Genomic DNA, 14,927 nt, shown 5'->3' on the forward strand with positions numbered 1-14,927 from the left:
ACCTTGGCACAGTATCAGCTTACCACAATTATTTTTAGGGGACATTATGTTTACACTATTAGTGTCAGGGGCACTATTTGCTTGGCGCAGTTATTTTAGGGCACTGCGTGCCAATAATTATTGAAGGGCACTATCTGCATGGTACTACTATTATCTGGGGGTTTATCTGTTTCTGCAGTATAGTAATGGGGAGCACAGTGGCACAGTAATGGGGTGGTAGGATGATTTGTCCAGAAGATGGGAGGATGATGGAAAAGTAGTAAACAGTTACTAACTCATAAGCATGTCAGGAAAGGCAACTGGCCCTGTTTAAAGGGGAAATCTGACTATTAGATCAGTGGCGGTGTGAAACTAGCCTTAACATGTTATCCTGTAAATTGGGTTAAACCTCAATAATTTTTAGAAAATTGACATTGTAATCCAACAGGTCACTATGACAAAATAATTGCTATTTATTCTAGCATTTATAAACCTTCACCAGGATGGCATAATCCCAAAGAAAACAAGATTAATTGAGCCTTTGTTTGCTAAGGTCTCATGCACATGGCAGAAATGTGTGCACTGTGTTTAGTGGCACAGTTTTGCACTACAAAGCTATAGGAAGTCCCTGTATCATGGTAAGGTGCCTCTGTATGGTTAATTTTGCAAAGGAAATGTCCCCTAGAAATAATGGGGGGGTATTAAGACCGGTGTTTCATATGTTCTCCCCATGATTATGTTGGTTTTCTCTGAGTATTTTGGTTCCTCCTAGAATTCTGATAAATTGATTGGCTTCTCATGAAATTGGCCTAAGGTGCATGTATATGTCTTTAACCTCCCTAGTGGTAATCCTGAGTTAATTTACACTACAAGAAGCAGTAACCCCGAACCACACTCGGGATTACCATGGATTAATTCGAACGGGGCAGGAATGGATGTGGACAGCACACAGTGTGCTGTCTGTATGCGCATTCCCAGAGCGTGGCGCAGCTCCGGAAGAATATATGGCTTCGGGTACGAAAATACTACAGGAATTAGACCACCAAGGAGATTAAAGGGAATGATGACTTATCTTCAGAATAGGTAACCAATATGAGATCGGCAAGGGTCCAACTCCCTGCACCCCAGCCGATCAGCTGCATGAAGGAGCAATGGCATTCAATTCTTCCTAGGCCAATTATGTCACTTTTGTAGGTCACTGAGGGGGGGCGGTGTAACATCACCTTTAGGAACCTGGCCTACAGGATGCACATTGCTAGCTTCCATTTTGCCTTGTTGGGCTATGTTCACAAATTTCTGTGGCTTAGAAATCCATTCCATATCAACATGTTTGGATTTTTGCAAACTCCACTCAGATAAAAAGGACAATCATGGAAATTTCTGCAACAAGTCTTTGTAAAATCTTACAACACACTAAATGTAGGACCTCATGGCGCGGTTGTGGAGAGTTCAGGACTTGCTGCGCACTGTATAGCCACTCTGCATTATTAATGGCATCGCGATATTGAAGATGCTGAGCTGCCATTAACAATGCAGACCAACATTATAGTAGGTACAGTCTTCATTAGTTGAATAAGAGGCTGTTTAGGCCTAATTGGCAGCACAGTACTCAAATGCAGCATGGCCGTGACCAGAATGCCCCATGACCGCACTGTGTGGTTGCTCCATAAGGGTTAGACACATGTGCAGTGATCATCTGAGGAGGCAAGGCAGAGGATGGTGTGGTAGTGGCCCTAATGAAATGTTGTGTCTTGGTGTACTCCCTTAGGCTATTGCTCCCTGAGGATCGGTGCAGTGGAAATATACTGTAGTACTGAAGAAGGAGGCCTGGGTTAAACGTAACAAAGTCTTAGTTACTAAGTGCAACATAGAACTTGAAATACACACAGTGGCAGCAGGCTTTACGTGCAATTATTCTCTGGCACAGCAAGGACATGGAGGCAGGTTGGTTGTTGGTAATTGATGCAACCTCTTAAACCTAATAACTATTCCTCTGACCCCTGCTCTCTTGGTCCCTCTTACAGGAGCATTGTGGAATGCACGCTCTGTCTGTAACAAACTGTCCTACATTCATGACCTCTTCATCTCTCAAAATCTTTCCTTTCTGGGTCTCACAGAAACATGGCTGACACCCTCTGAAACCTCCTCCCCTGCTGCACTCTCATATAGTGGATTTCATTTCACTCACACCCAGCCCCGGCTGCAAACATGGTGGAAGAGTTGGTATTCTCCTATCAGACACCTGCTCCTACAGCCCAACTCCACTGCCACCTTTCATTACGCTCACTTCATTTGAAGTACACTCTGTTCTCATCTACTCTCCCTCCAACCTCCAAGTAGCTGTCATTTACCGCCGCCCAGGCCCAGCCACCATCTTTCTTGACCACTTTAACACCTGGCTCCTACACTTACTTTCTGCCAACATCCCCACTATTATCATGGGTGACTTCAACATCCCTATTGACACCTACCACTCAGCCGCCTCTAAACTCCTATAACTCTCTTCCTCCTTCGGCCTCTCACAGTGGTCTTCCGATCCCACCCACAGAGATGGTCACACTCTGGATCTTATCTTTACCCGCCTCTGCTCCCAATCTAACCTTTCTAATTCGCCTCTCCCCTTATCCAACCACAACCTACTCACCTTCTCTTCACTCGTCTCTTCTGCTGCTACCCCGGTCCACACATTAGCACATGCCCACAGGAACCTTAAACATCTTGACTTTCGCTTGCTTTCTGACTCTCTTCTGCCACTCTCTACTATTTGTTCCCTCCAAGACCTAGATGCTGCCACCACCCTGTATAACACCACAATAAGTACAGCTCTGGACTCAGTTGCCCCCTGACACACAACAAAACCCGAAAAATCAACAGACAACCCTGGCACACCAACCTGACTAAAAAACTCAGACAAGCTTCCAGGGCTGCTGAGCGATGATGGAAGAAATCCCATTTTAAAGTTCAATTCACCGCATACAAGCAATCCCTCCTCATATTCAAATCCTCACTCGCTGATGCAAAACAAACTTCAAATAAAAGATAGTCAACATGGAAAAAAAATCTTCAGTGCACAGTCCCCACAGACCCTCTACACAACTGCTCAGTCCTCTTCTCCCAAAACCTGCTTCTCCACCATTACAGAAGAAAAACTCTCCACTCTACTCTCCAGATCACATCTCACCACCTGTGCACTTGACCCAATACCATCCCACCTCATCCCTAACCTCACCACAGTGTTTATCCCAGCCCTAACTCATCTCTTTAACCTATCACTAACCTCTGGTGTCTTCCCCTTTGGTTTTAAACACGCTACCATTACACCCATACTCAAAAAGCCTTCACTTGACCCATCTTCTTTGTCCAGTTATCACTCCATATCACTTCTTCCGTATGCCTCAAAGCTACTTGAACAACATATCCATTCTGAACTGTCCTCTCATCTCTCCTCCTGCTCCCTCTTTTACCGCCTTTAATCTGGCTTCCGACCCCACCACTCGACTGAGACTGCCCTTACCAAAGTCACCAATGGCCTACTAACAGCCAAAACCAAAAAAACATTACTCTGTCCTTCTTCTCCTTGACCTGTCCTCTGTCTTTGACACTGTCCACCACTCCCTTCTGTTGCAAACTCTCTCATCTCTTGGCATCACTGACCTAGTCCTCTCCTGGATCACATCATACCTCACAGACCGACGTTTAGAGTCTACCACTCTCACACCAACTCCTCGTCTCATTCCCACTCTGTTGGTGTATCGCAAGGCTCTGTCCTAGGACCCCTGCTCTCCTCTATCTACACTTTTGGCCTGGGACATCTCATAGAGTTCCATGGGTTTCAGCATGACTTTTATGCTGATGACACGCAAGTCTACCTCTCTGGTCCAGACATCACCACCTTATTATCCAGAATCCCACAATACCTATCTTCCTTTTCCTCCTTCTTCTCCTCTCGCTTTCTAAAACTTAACATGAATAAAACAGAATTCAGCATCTTTCGCCCATCTTTCTCAACCCCCCCCCCCCCAACACAATCTACCACCAACACTCTCCCCGGTCAACCAAGTCTGCTGCCTTGGAGTGATCTTGGATTCTGCCCTCTCCTTCCGACCGCACATCCAAGCCTTTTCCACCACCTGCCGCCTCCAACTCAAAAACATCTCCCGCATCCACGCTTTCCTCAACTTTGAATCTGCGAAAATGCTTGTACATGCCTTCATCATCTCCCATCTAGACTACTGCAACATTCTCCTATGTGGCCTTCCATCTAGCACTCTCGCATCCCTCCAATCTATCCTCCACTCTGCTGCCCGACTAATCGACCTCGCCCTGTTACTCATCTGCCTCTCCCCTCTGCCAATCCCTTCACTGGTTCCCCATTGCCCTGCAAATTCAGTTCAAAACACTAACAAATACATACAAGGCCTTCCACAACCTGTCCCCTCCCTACTTTCCCGATACAACCCCACACGCAATCTCCGATTCTTCTCCTCGTATCACCTCTTCCCACAATCGCCTCCAAGATTTCTCCCGTGCATCCCCCACACTCTGGAACTCACTACCCCAACATTTCAGACTCTCACCTACAGTGGAATCCTTCAAAATAAACCTAAAAACCCACCTCTTCAGACAAGCCTACAACCAGTGATCCTGCTACCTCTATACCGCCATGACCAGCTTCACCCTCACCTACTGTGTCTTTCTCCTATACCATGTCGATTGTAAGCCCTCACAGGCAGGGCCCTCTCTTCTTCTGTACCAGTTTGTAACTCATCTTGTTTATGCTTAGTGCACTTGTCTGTATTATGTATGTATACCCCTTTTCATATGTACAGCGCTATGAAATGAATGGCGCTTTAATAATAAATAATAATAATGATAATTCATCAATTAGGTGATACTGGCCTAGTAGTTGTTTGGTAATGGGTGGCTTGGCTGAAGTCCCTCACCTTACAGCAGTGTCTGTAGATGCTAATTAGAGCTGTTCATTCTCCTGTCTGGAACCTCAAGGCTTTACTTGAGGACAATTTGGAGTGGTTTCCTCTGGAGATTAGGTAACAGGAGCAGGACCTCTGCAGATTTCTTCCTCTCCACTCTGTAGCTAGACAGAAACTCCCCCTATTGGCAGGAAACAGGACCGGCCCACTCCTACCAAGAGTGGATGAACAGGGTGGTTAACCCTGTTCCTGCCAACCTTTGCCAACGTTGCTTGCTGGTAGTAACATTCAGAAAAAAACCTCAGGTCTGGGGTACTACACATGGCTCTAATTAACTCATTAAAACCGTACTGTTTAGTAAGTCTGCTTTGTTAATGGCCGTGAGGTATTACGAGTGCTGCACGCTAGCTGACAATGCAAACTAAATAGTGCAGTCTAAATTAGTTATTTGGAGCTCTCTGCAGCTTGTACCTCTGCACAGTACTCAGCAAGAACTTGGCCACGTCGCAACTACTTCTCGACCGCACTGTGTGCGTGTACCCTTAAGCTGGGTGTGCATGCATCAATTGTGTCCGGACAGTTTTTTTTGTGTGTGGAGCCAGACACAACTGATAGATATCATATATGTGTATATGTACTATAGACTGATAGCACCGGACAAAAATAAAGGCAGCATGCAGAGTTTTTCTTCCAGTTTCCACTGCACTGATTCACAGGGAGCAACGGCCTGAGGGAGTACACCAAGACACAACACTTCATCAGGGCCACTACCACTCCATCCTCTGCCTTGCCTCCTCAGGAGGTCACTGCACATGTGTCTTACCCTAAGGGTCCATTCACACATCCGTGTGTGTTTTGCGGATCCACAAATCCGCGGATCTGCAAAACACGGACAGCGACAATGTGCGTTCCGCATTTTGCGGACCACACATCGCCGGCACTAAGAGAATATGCCTATTCTTGTCTGCTATTGCGGAATGGAATTGCGGATGTGTGAATGGAGCCATAGGGAGCAACCACACAGTGCAGTCATGGGGTATTCTGGTCACTTGCAGGATAACAGGCCGAACTGGATGGACAGATGGATAGATGTTACTATGTTACATGTTACTATGTTACTATTTGACAACCGGCATCTCAAGCAATACGTGACCGATCCCAGAGAAAACAATGGGATCGGTCCTAGCTTCAGTTTTGTGCATTACTCCAGAAGGAAACTGACCTGAAACACTAGAGATATCTGAAGGGGACCTTACAATTGAGATATTTAGCACAAGTTTAGTCCTTTATATTGTCTTCTATAATGATATACAGGTAATACAATAGTAATATATTACAATTGTATAGTATATCTTGTAAATTTTAAAACTGGTAAATGTGCAAAGTCAAACTATCCGTTGGATTTTCTGTGCAAATAGGAACATCCAAGCTTCAAAAAAATCTGCATCAAGCATATTGTGCTATTTAGCCTTTTCTTTTCTGCATTGCCCCCCCAAGAAGAAACATCTGCATCACGGTATCCTGGCTCATGGGTCCATGCTGGGGAGACACATTACACACAGGTGCAGTTTCTTTCCTAGAGATGATATACTCTCCTAGAGATGATATACTTTGTCAGGATGTTTAATTGTGGCAAATCTCTGCCAATTTAGTACATGCTGATCATAAACAGTTCTACTAGCCTGGAGCCCACGTACCAATTAATTTTGGGACATTCTAAAACATTGCACCTGTGCTGGCAGACGATGGCTTCCTGTTAAACTCTTTCTGTGCCAGGTAGATGGGACTATTGCATAACATATGGTGTAATAGATTTGAAAGAATGCTTCTAGTTTTAACATTTAAGAAAAGCATCACATTCATCCAGAGAAAGGATTTTAAAGCACAATATTTTATAAGTCAACGACCTTTGAGTGGTCTGAATTGTGTACCTGCAGAAGAGCGTATAAAAAGAAATTTCTGAATTCAGCATAGATTTAAAGGGGTTGTCCTGCATAATTAAAACGTGAGTGACAGGCAGCAGTTTGTTAAAAGATTTTTTTTTTAAATCACCTTTTAACCCACTTGTGACCACCAATATGCCTTTTTACGGTGGTCACTAATGGGGCTTAGCCTAGGCCTCTGGGTTTTTATGGCGGCCTTGTCTAAGCGCCACACAGGCTACTGCAGCATCTAAATGGTTTATAGGGGGCTCTCTCTCTCTGAATATGGGTGCTGGGTGCCTAATGAAGGCCCCCAGACTGGGCCGCAGTGAAGGCCTATCAGGGATGTGGCAGAAGCCTGTCAGTAAAGTACTAACAGCATAATACACTGTACTGCATAGGCAGTACAGTGTATTATTGAAGCGATCAGAAGATTGCATGTAAATATGGGACTAATAAATTATAAAAATAAAATTAAATAAAGTTTTATTGAATAAAAAAAATCTCCAAGTTAAAAAAATGCTCTTCAAAAGAAAAAATTACATAAACAAATCTCCTCCACATACAGTCCTGATCAAAAGTTTAAGACCACTTGAAAAATGGCAAAAAATCATATTTTACATTGTTGGATCTTAACAAGGTTCCAAGTAGAGCTTCAACATACAACAAGAAGAAATGAGAGTGAGATAAAACATTTTTTGAGTATTCAATTAATTGAAAATAACGAGTAAACTGAAACAGGCTGTTTTTCAGCTGATCCAAATGCCTTTAAAAGGCCAAATCTGTGCAAAGATGTGGATTCATTGTCATTTTCTGTCAGGTAGTCACACGTTGTGATGGCAAAGGCAAAAAAACTCTCCCTTTTTGAACGTGGTCGGGTTGTTGAACTGCATAAGCAGGGTCTCTCACAGCGCGCCATCGCTGCTGAGGTGGGACGCAGTAAGACAGTCATTTAGAAAAATTTCATCAGCACTGAGCCGGTGGATACAATTGGCTGTCCGTCAAGACACTGGACGATCCTCGACCCAAATTAAGGCCCTTACTGGTGCTGACTGCAGCCCCATAACCATCAGACGGTATCTGAGACTGAAGGGCTTCAAAAACAAAAATGTTTTCAAAGACCTCATCTTCTTGAACACCACAGAACTGCTCGTTTGGACTTGCAAGAGAGCACCAAACATGGGACATTCAAAGATGGAAGAAAGTTTTATTCTCTGATGAGAAAAAATTTAACCTTGATGGTCCTGATGGTTTCCAACGTTACTGGTATGACAAGCAGATCCCACCTGAGATGTTTTCTACGCGCCACAGTGGAGGGGGCGCCATAATGGTCTGGGGTGCTTTTTCCTTCAGTGGAACAATGGAGCTTCAGGAAGTGCAGGGGCATCAAACGGCCACTGGCTATGTACAGATGTTGCAGAGAGCATTCCTCATGACTGAGGGCCCTCGTCTGTGTGGTAACGACTGGGTTTTTCAACAGGACAACACTACAGTACACAATGCCCGCAGGACAAGGGACTTCTTCCAGGAGAATAACATCACTCTTTTGGCCCATCCTGCGTGTTCCCCTGATCTAAATCCAATTGAGAACCTTTGGGGATGGATGGCAAGGGAAGTTTACCAACATTGACAACAGTTCCAGACAGTAGATGGCCTTCGTGCGGCCGTCTTCACCACTTGGAGAAATGTTCCCACTCACCTCATGGAAACGCTTGCATCAAGCATGCCGAAACTAATTTTTGAAGTGATAAACAATAACGGCGGAGCTACTCATTACTGAGTTCATGTTTGGAAGTTGGATTTCTGTTTTGGGAGGGTTTAGTTTTTTTTTGGAGGTGTCGTCCTAAACTTTTGATCAGCTGAAAAACAGCCTGTTTCAGTTTATTCGTTGTTTTCATTAAATTGAATGCTCAAAAAATGTTTTGTCTCACTCCGATTTCTTCTTGTTGCATGTTGAAGCTCTACTTGGAACCTTGTTAAGATCCAGCCATGCTAAATATGATTTTTTGCCATTTTTCAAGTGGTCTTAAACTTTTGATCAGTACTGTATATGGTATTGACGCTCCCGTAATGACCTACATTACACAATTAACTTTTTTTACTCATTTGTCACCAAAAAATTGAATAAAAAGCAATCAAAAAATGTTATGTACCTCAAAATGATCCCAATGAAAACTAAACGTCGTCCTGCAAAACTCAAGTCCTCACACAGCTGTCTTTTTTTTTTAAGGCATTTTATTATGCAAAAGTAGTAAAACTTAAAAAAAAAATCATGTATTTGTAATTGTACTGTCTCAGAGCATAAAATTATCATGTTATTTAAGCTGAAAAATTAACGCCACAAAATTTATAGCATAAAAACTATTGCTATTTTTCCCATCCCTCTCCAGAAACAGTTAATACAAGTTAGGCCTCATGCACACGACCGTTTTTTTTTACGGTCCGCAAAAACGGGGTCCGTAGGTCCGTGATCCGTGACCGTTTTTTCCTCCGTGGGTCTTCCTTGATTTTTTGAGGATCCACGGACTTGAAAAAACAGTCGTTTTGGTGTCCGCCAGGCCGTGCGGAGCTAAACGGATCTGTCCTGAATTACAATGCAAGTCAATGGGGACGGATCCGTTTGACGTTGACACAATATGGTGCAATTTCAAACGGATCCGTCCCCCATTGACTTCCAATGTAAAGTCAGGAGTTAATATACCATCGGATCAGAGTTTTCTCCAATCCGATGGTATATTTTAACTTGAAGCGTCCCCATCACCATGGGAACGCCTCTATGTTAGAATATACTGTCGTATATGAGTTACATCGTGAACCTCATATCCGACAGTATATTCTAACACAGAGGCGTTCCCATAGTGATGGGGACGCTTCTAGTTAGAATATACTACAAACTGTGTACATGACTGCCCCCTGCTGCCTGGCAGCACCCGATCTTTTACAGGGGGCTGTGATCAGCACAATTAACCCTTCAGGTGCCGCACAGTCCTGTCACTTACCAGTAGGAGGAGCTCCCGGCCGGACACACATCGCAGCAGCCAGCAGGTAAGTATGAAGTGATGCTTCTAATATTGTAATATTGCTAAGTAACCATGGCAACCAGGCCTGCAGTAGCGTCCTGGTTGCCATGGTTACCGATCGGAGCCCCAGAGCGATTAAACTGGGACTCCGATCGGAATCTCCGCTGCCACCAATGATCGGGCGGGGGGGGGGGGGAGAGGGGAGGCCGCACACTGGCCACCAATGAAATTACAATAGAGGGGGGGAGGGGGGGGGGCGACAGAGGGGAGGGGGGGCGGGGGAGGGGAGGCCGCACACTGGCCACCAATGATATTAATACAATAGAGGGGGGGCACGGGGGGGGAGGCCGCACACTGGCCACCAATGATATTACAATAGGAAGGGGGGGGGCCGCACACTGGCCACCAATGATATTCAAACTGGGGAGGGAGGGGGGTCTGCCCCCTGCTGCCTGGCAGCCCCTGATCTCTTATAGGGGGCTATGATATGCACAATTAACCCCTTCAGGTGCAGCAGGGGGCAGTCATGTACACAGTTCTCAGTATATTCTAACTAGAAGCGTCCCCATCACTATGGGAACGCCTCTGTGTTAGAATATACTGTCGGATTTGAATTTTCACAAAGTGAAAACTCATCTCTGAAAAAGCTTTTATGCAGACGGATCTTCGGATCCGTCTGTATAAAAAGTAACCTACAGCCACGGATCACGGACGCGGATGCCAATCTTGTGTGCATCCGTGTTCTTTCACAGACCCATTGACTTGAATGGGTCCGTCAAAAAAATAGGACAGGTCTTTTTTTTTTGACGGACAGGAAACATGGATCACGGATGCGGCTGCAAAACGTGTCAGTCACTTTAATTATATTGGATGACCCTTTAATGGACAGACATTAGCATCTGACCATAGAAAGCACTTATAGGAGTTGTCTCTTTTTTTTTAAAATTTCAGAGACTTCTAAACTGTGGAGAAAAAAATATTAAGCCCTGAAAATAATTATAATTTATTTTTACATAATCTGCTACAAAATTTGCATTCTTTACAACTTATAAATGTTTCCCAATGGAGACATGGTACTCAATAAATGTGCCCCAAAACCATGCAGCCCTTATGTGAAATATAAGATAGCGCTTGATCGGAAATTATTTCAATTTTGGTACCTCCAATTGAAAATGAGTCAGAAAGCTGATGAATCTTCCCAGGAGAGGCCTCCTAAAATTACTTAAACTGAAGCCATCCAGTAAAAAAAATTATATAACGTAAAACAAACAGGAGCAATAGAATTAAATTTTTCCAAAGATTCAAGTTGAATTAGAATTTTATAGAATCCTTTATCTCTACATAAAACTTAGCTAGAACATTCTAGCATCTGTTAAAAGGGTTGACCAGCTAGTTAATTCTTTAAAGGTTCAGAACAATTTACAAAAATAAAATAAGTAATATAAAACCGACCACTCCCATTCTGATTAGTGTTGATCGAGCATGCTCGGCCGAACACTAGTTCAGCTCGAGCATCTCGATGCTCGGCACATGGCGGTACTCGGCCGAATACCGCATGTGCTCGAGCGCAATGCTCAAGCCTCCTCCCCGCACGTTTCTTGGCTGCTACGCAGCCAACAAATGTGCAGGTAAGTACTGCCCTCACTGTAATGCCGTAGCCATGTTGGTTACTGGCATTACAGTGATTAGCTGTCCGGAACGTGTCATCGAGTGCTATATAACACCCGATGACGCGTGTTCGGCTCAGTCTTAGTCAGGGAGAGCTGAGCATAGGAAAGGACAGACAGTGTAGGGAGCGTTATTGGAAGATTTTTATTAGAAAAACTTTTCAGAAACCCAAAAGTCCTTGTAAGGACTATTGTGTGTGACAGCAGCAATATATGATTGCAGCACAACCTGCGCTAAATTGCTCAGTGTTAGGGAGAGTTGTGCATAGGATGGGACAGACAGTGTAGGGAGTGTTATTGGAAGATTTTTATTAGAAAATCTTTTCAGAGAACAAAAGTCCCTTTAAGGACTATTGTGTGTGACAGCAGCAATATATATTTTTATCGCATCCTGTGCTAAATAGCGTCTAATAGGTCGCTGCGGAGAGTTAAATTATCCACGCCACATCTCCTGTGTAAAGTGTGCGCATCCCTAAAATATCAGTGACATCCAGTGTACTTTTTCTGTAGACGGTGTCCGCTGCGGACAGGTAAATTATTCGCGCCACATCTCCTGTGTAAAGTGTGCACATCCAAAAAATATCTGACATCCAGTGTACTTTTTCCGTAGACAGTGTCCGCTTCTGACTGTGACCCTACCAGGGCCACATCTGCAGTGTAACATGTGCGCTTAAAAAAAAAAATTCTGTAACATACAGTGTACTTTTTTGCAAAGACGCTTTATTGACATTACCGGTGGTACCTCTCCTCATCCCAAACACCTGTGACATTCCCTGTGATTTTTTATTAGCCGCTGGTGACAGCATTGACATTATCTGCGGGATATCTCCTGTGTGATGTTTCCACATCCAAAATACTTTTTACATTTGTTTGCGCATACACTTCCAAATCCTACGCTACTGTACGTGTGACAGACTTTCAATCATATATAACATTTAATATAAAGAAGGCGAGCAATAAAGGACGGGGCAGTGGCCGTGATGCTGATGGTGCAATTCAAGAATTTATGGTGAATATTTTTGCCAAAAATTTGCAAAATATCGCAAATTCGAATATCGCCCATCACTATCAGTCATCAGTCGGTAGCTGGAAGCAGTGTAGCACTGCAGTGGGGAAGCGTGCTGAAGCTGATATGCTTAGGGGACAAACAACACACCGCCACAGAGCTGTGGTAGGGGATAACAGACTGAACTGTGACTTACGCCACTCAACCTAGAACCAGGCATGGTTGTGTCTGATATTGGTCATAACTTGGTGGGGGCTTTGGAGCTCGGCAAGCTCACACACATCCCATGCCTAGCCCACGACTTGAACTTAGTGGTTCAGCGGTTTCTCAAAACCTACCCCAATTTGCCTGATGAAGGTGCGCAGCGTGTGTGCCCATTTCCGAAAGTCATGGACAGATTCAGCTGTTACGTGAGCAGTTGAGCACGCACTGGAACTCCACGTTCCACATGTTGGCCAGGCTTTGTGAGCAGCCGAGGGCAGTAGTGAAATAGCAGCTGCAACATGGTCGTCGCCTTTCCAGTCAGCTTCCGCTATTCACAAGCGAGGAGTGGGCATGGATGTCTGACCACTGTGAGGTTTTAAGAAACTTTGAGGAATCAACACAGATGGTGATGCCGCTATTATCAGAGTAACTATCCCACTTCTGTGTCTACTCAAACGTTCACTGCTCACAATTAAGGACAACGCTTTGCATGTGGAAAAGGTGGAAATGGGGGAAGACATTACACAGGGTGATAGCCAGACCACCCTCAGTTCGTCTTCTCAGCGCGAATTGGACTATGAAGAGGAGGAGGAGAAGGAGCAAGAGACGGTTGCCTCCGCTACAGAGGGTAGTACCCATGGAAGTTTAATTCCATCTGTTCAGCGTGGGTGGGCAGAAGAGGAAGAAAAGGATTAGGAGATTGAGAGTAATCCTCCTGATGATGACAGCAAAGTCTTGTCTGTTGGAACTCTGGAACACATGGCTGACCATGTTAGGCTGCTTTCCAGCGACCCGCGTGTTATACGCATTTTAGACAACATGGATTACTCATTTTTCATCCTTCTCGACCCCCGCTACAAAAATAACTTCTCATCTCTCATTCCTCTCATGGAGAGGACGAGCAAAACGGTGCAATACCAGAAGATCCTCGTTGAAAAATTGCTCCAAAAATTTCCATCTGACAACGCGGCCGGCAGAGTCCGTACTTCCTTTTCCAACCGAGGAGGGGAGACAAGGGGAACACACAGCAGTTCAAACAGAAGCAAGGCAACACTCTCCAAAGCCTGGGACAGTTTCATGACACCCCGCCTGCACCCTCAACCTGATGCACAGCCTAGTTTCACAAGGAGGGAAACATTTTGGAAAATGGTGAAGGAGTACACAGCAGACCGCGCCAGCGTCCTCAATGATCCTTCTTTGCCTTACAACTACTGGGTGTCCAAGCTGGACACCTGGCATGAACTGGCGCTCTATGCTTTGGAGATACTGGCCTGCCATGCTGCCAGCGTTTTGTCTGAGCAGGTATTTTGTGCTGCTGATGGCATTATAACAGATAAGCGTATCCGCCTGTCAACTGAAAATGCTGACAGGTTGACTCTTACAAAAATGAACAAGGTCTGGATTGACCATGACTTCTCGACTCCACCAGAGTAAAGCTGATGAGCATAAAGGCACTTTAAATGTGTTGTTTATAATGTAGTGAATACACTGTATTCCCATGCACCCCTTGCACCACAAACAAGGGTATATGGTTGAATCTTCCTTTTCTCATCCTCATCCTCCTCTTCCATCATATCAACATGCTTATTCATCGCATATAATGCCCTCGCATATATGCCCTTCGTATATAATGTTTTACAGGGTCAGCTCACCAGCAGACCCTCGTATATAATGGTTTACAGGGTCAGCTCACCAGCAGGCCCACGCATATAATGTTTTACAGGGTCAGCTCACCAGCAGGGCCGCACCTACAATCTTTTACAAGGTCAGCTCACCAGCAGACCCTCGCATATAATGTTTTACAGGGTCAGCTCACCAGCAGGCCCACGCATATAATGTTTTACAGGGTCAGCTCACCAGCAGGCCCGCACCTAAAATCTTTGACATGGTCAGCTCACTAGCAGGCCCTCACCTACAATCTTTTAGAGGGTCAGATCACCTGCAGGCCCTCACCTAATTATGCCTAATAGGTAATTTGCGCGCATGCTGCCTTGCTTGGAAGTGGTAGCTGTAGCTGTTTCTCAGGCTCCATCTCTGGAATCGAACCCTGATTCTCTGTTACCCATGGTCACCATGGTTGGTGCTGAAAATAACATCGAAAGTTGATAGGGCAGACATCCGAATGGATTGTCGCCGTCACGGGGACGTGCGATTGGGCCCCGGTTATCTAGAGTTACCAAAGCGGCAGCAGGCCCCCG

The sequence above is a fragment of the Bufo bufo genome, chromosome 10 (assembly GCF_905171765.1).
Source record: "Bufo bufo chromosome 10, aBufBuf1.1, whole genome shotgun sequence".
Classification (NCBI taxonomy): domain Eukaryota; kingdom Metazoa; phylum Chordata; class Amphibia; order Anura; family Bufonidae; genus Bufo; species Bufo bufo.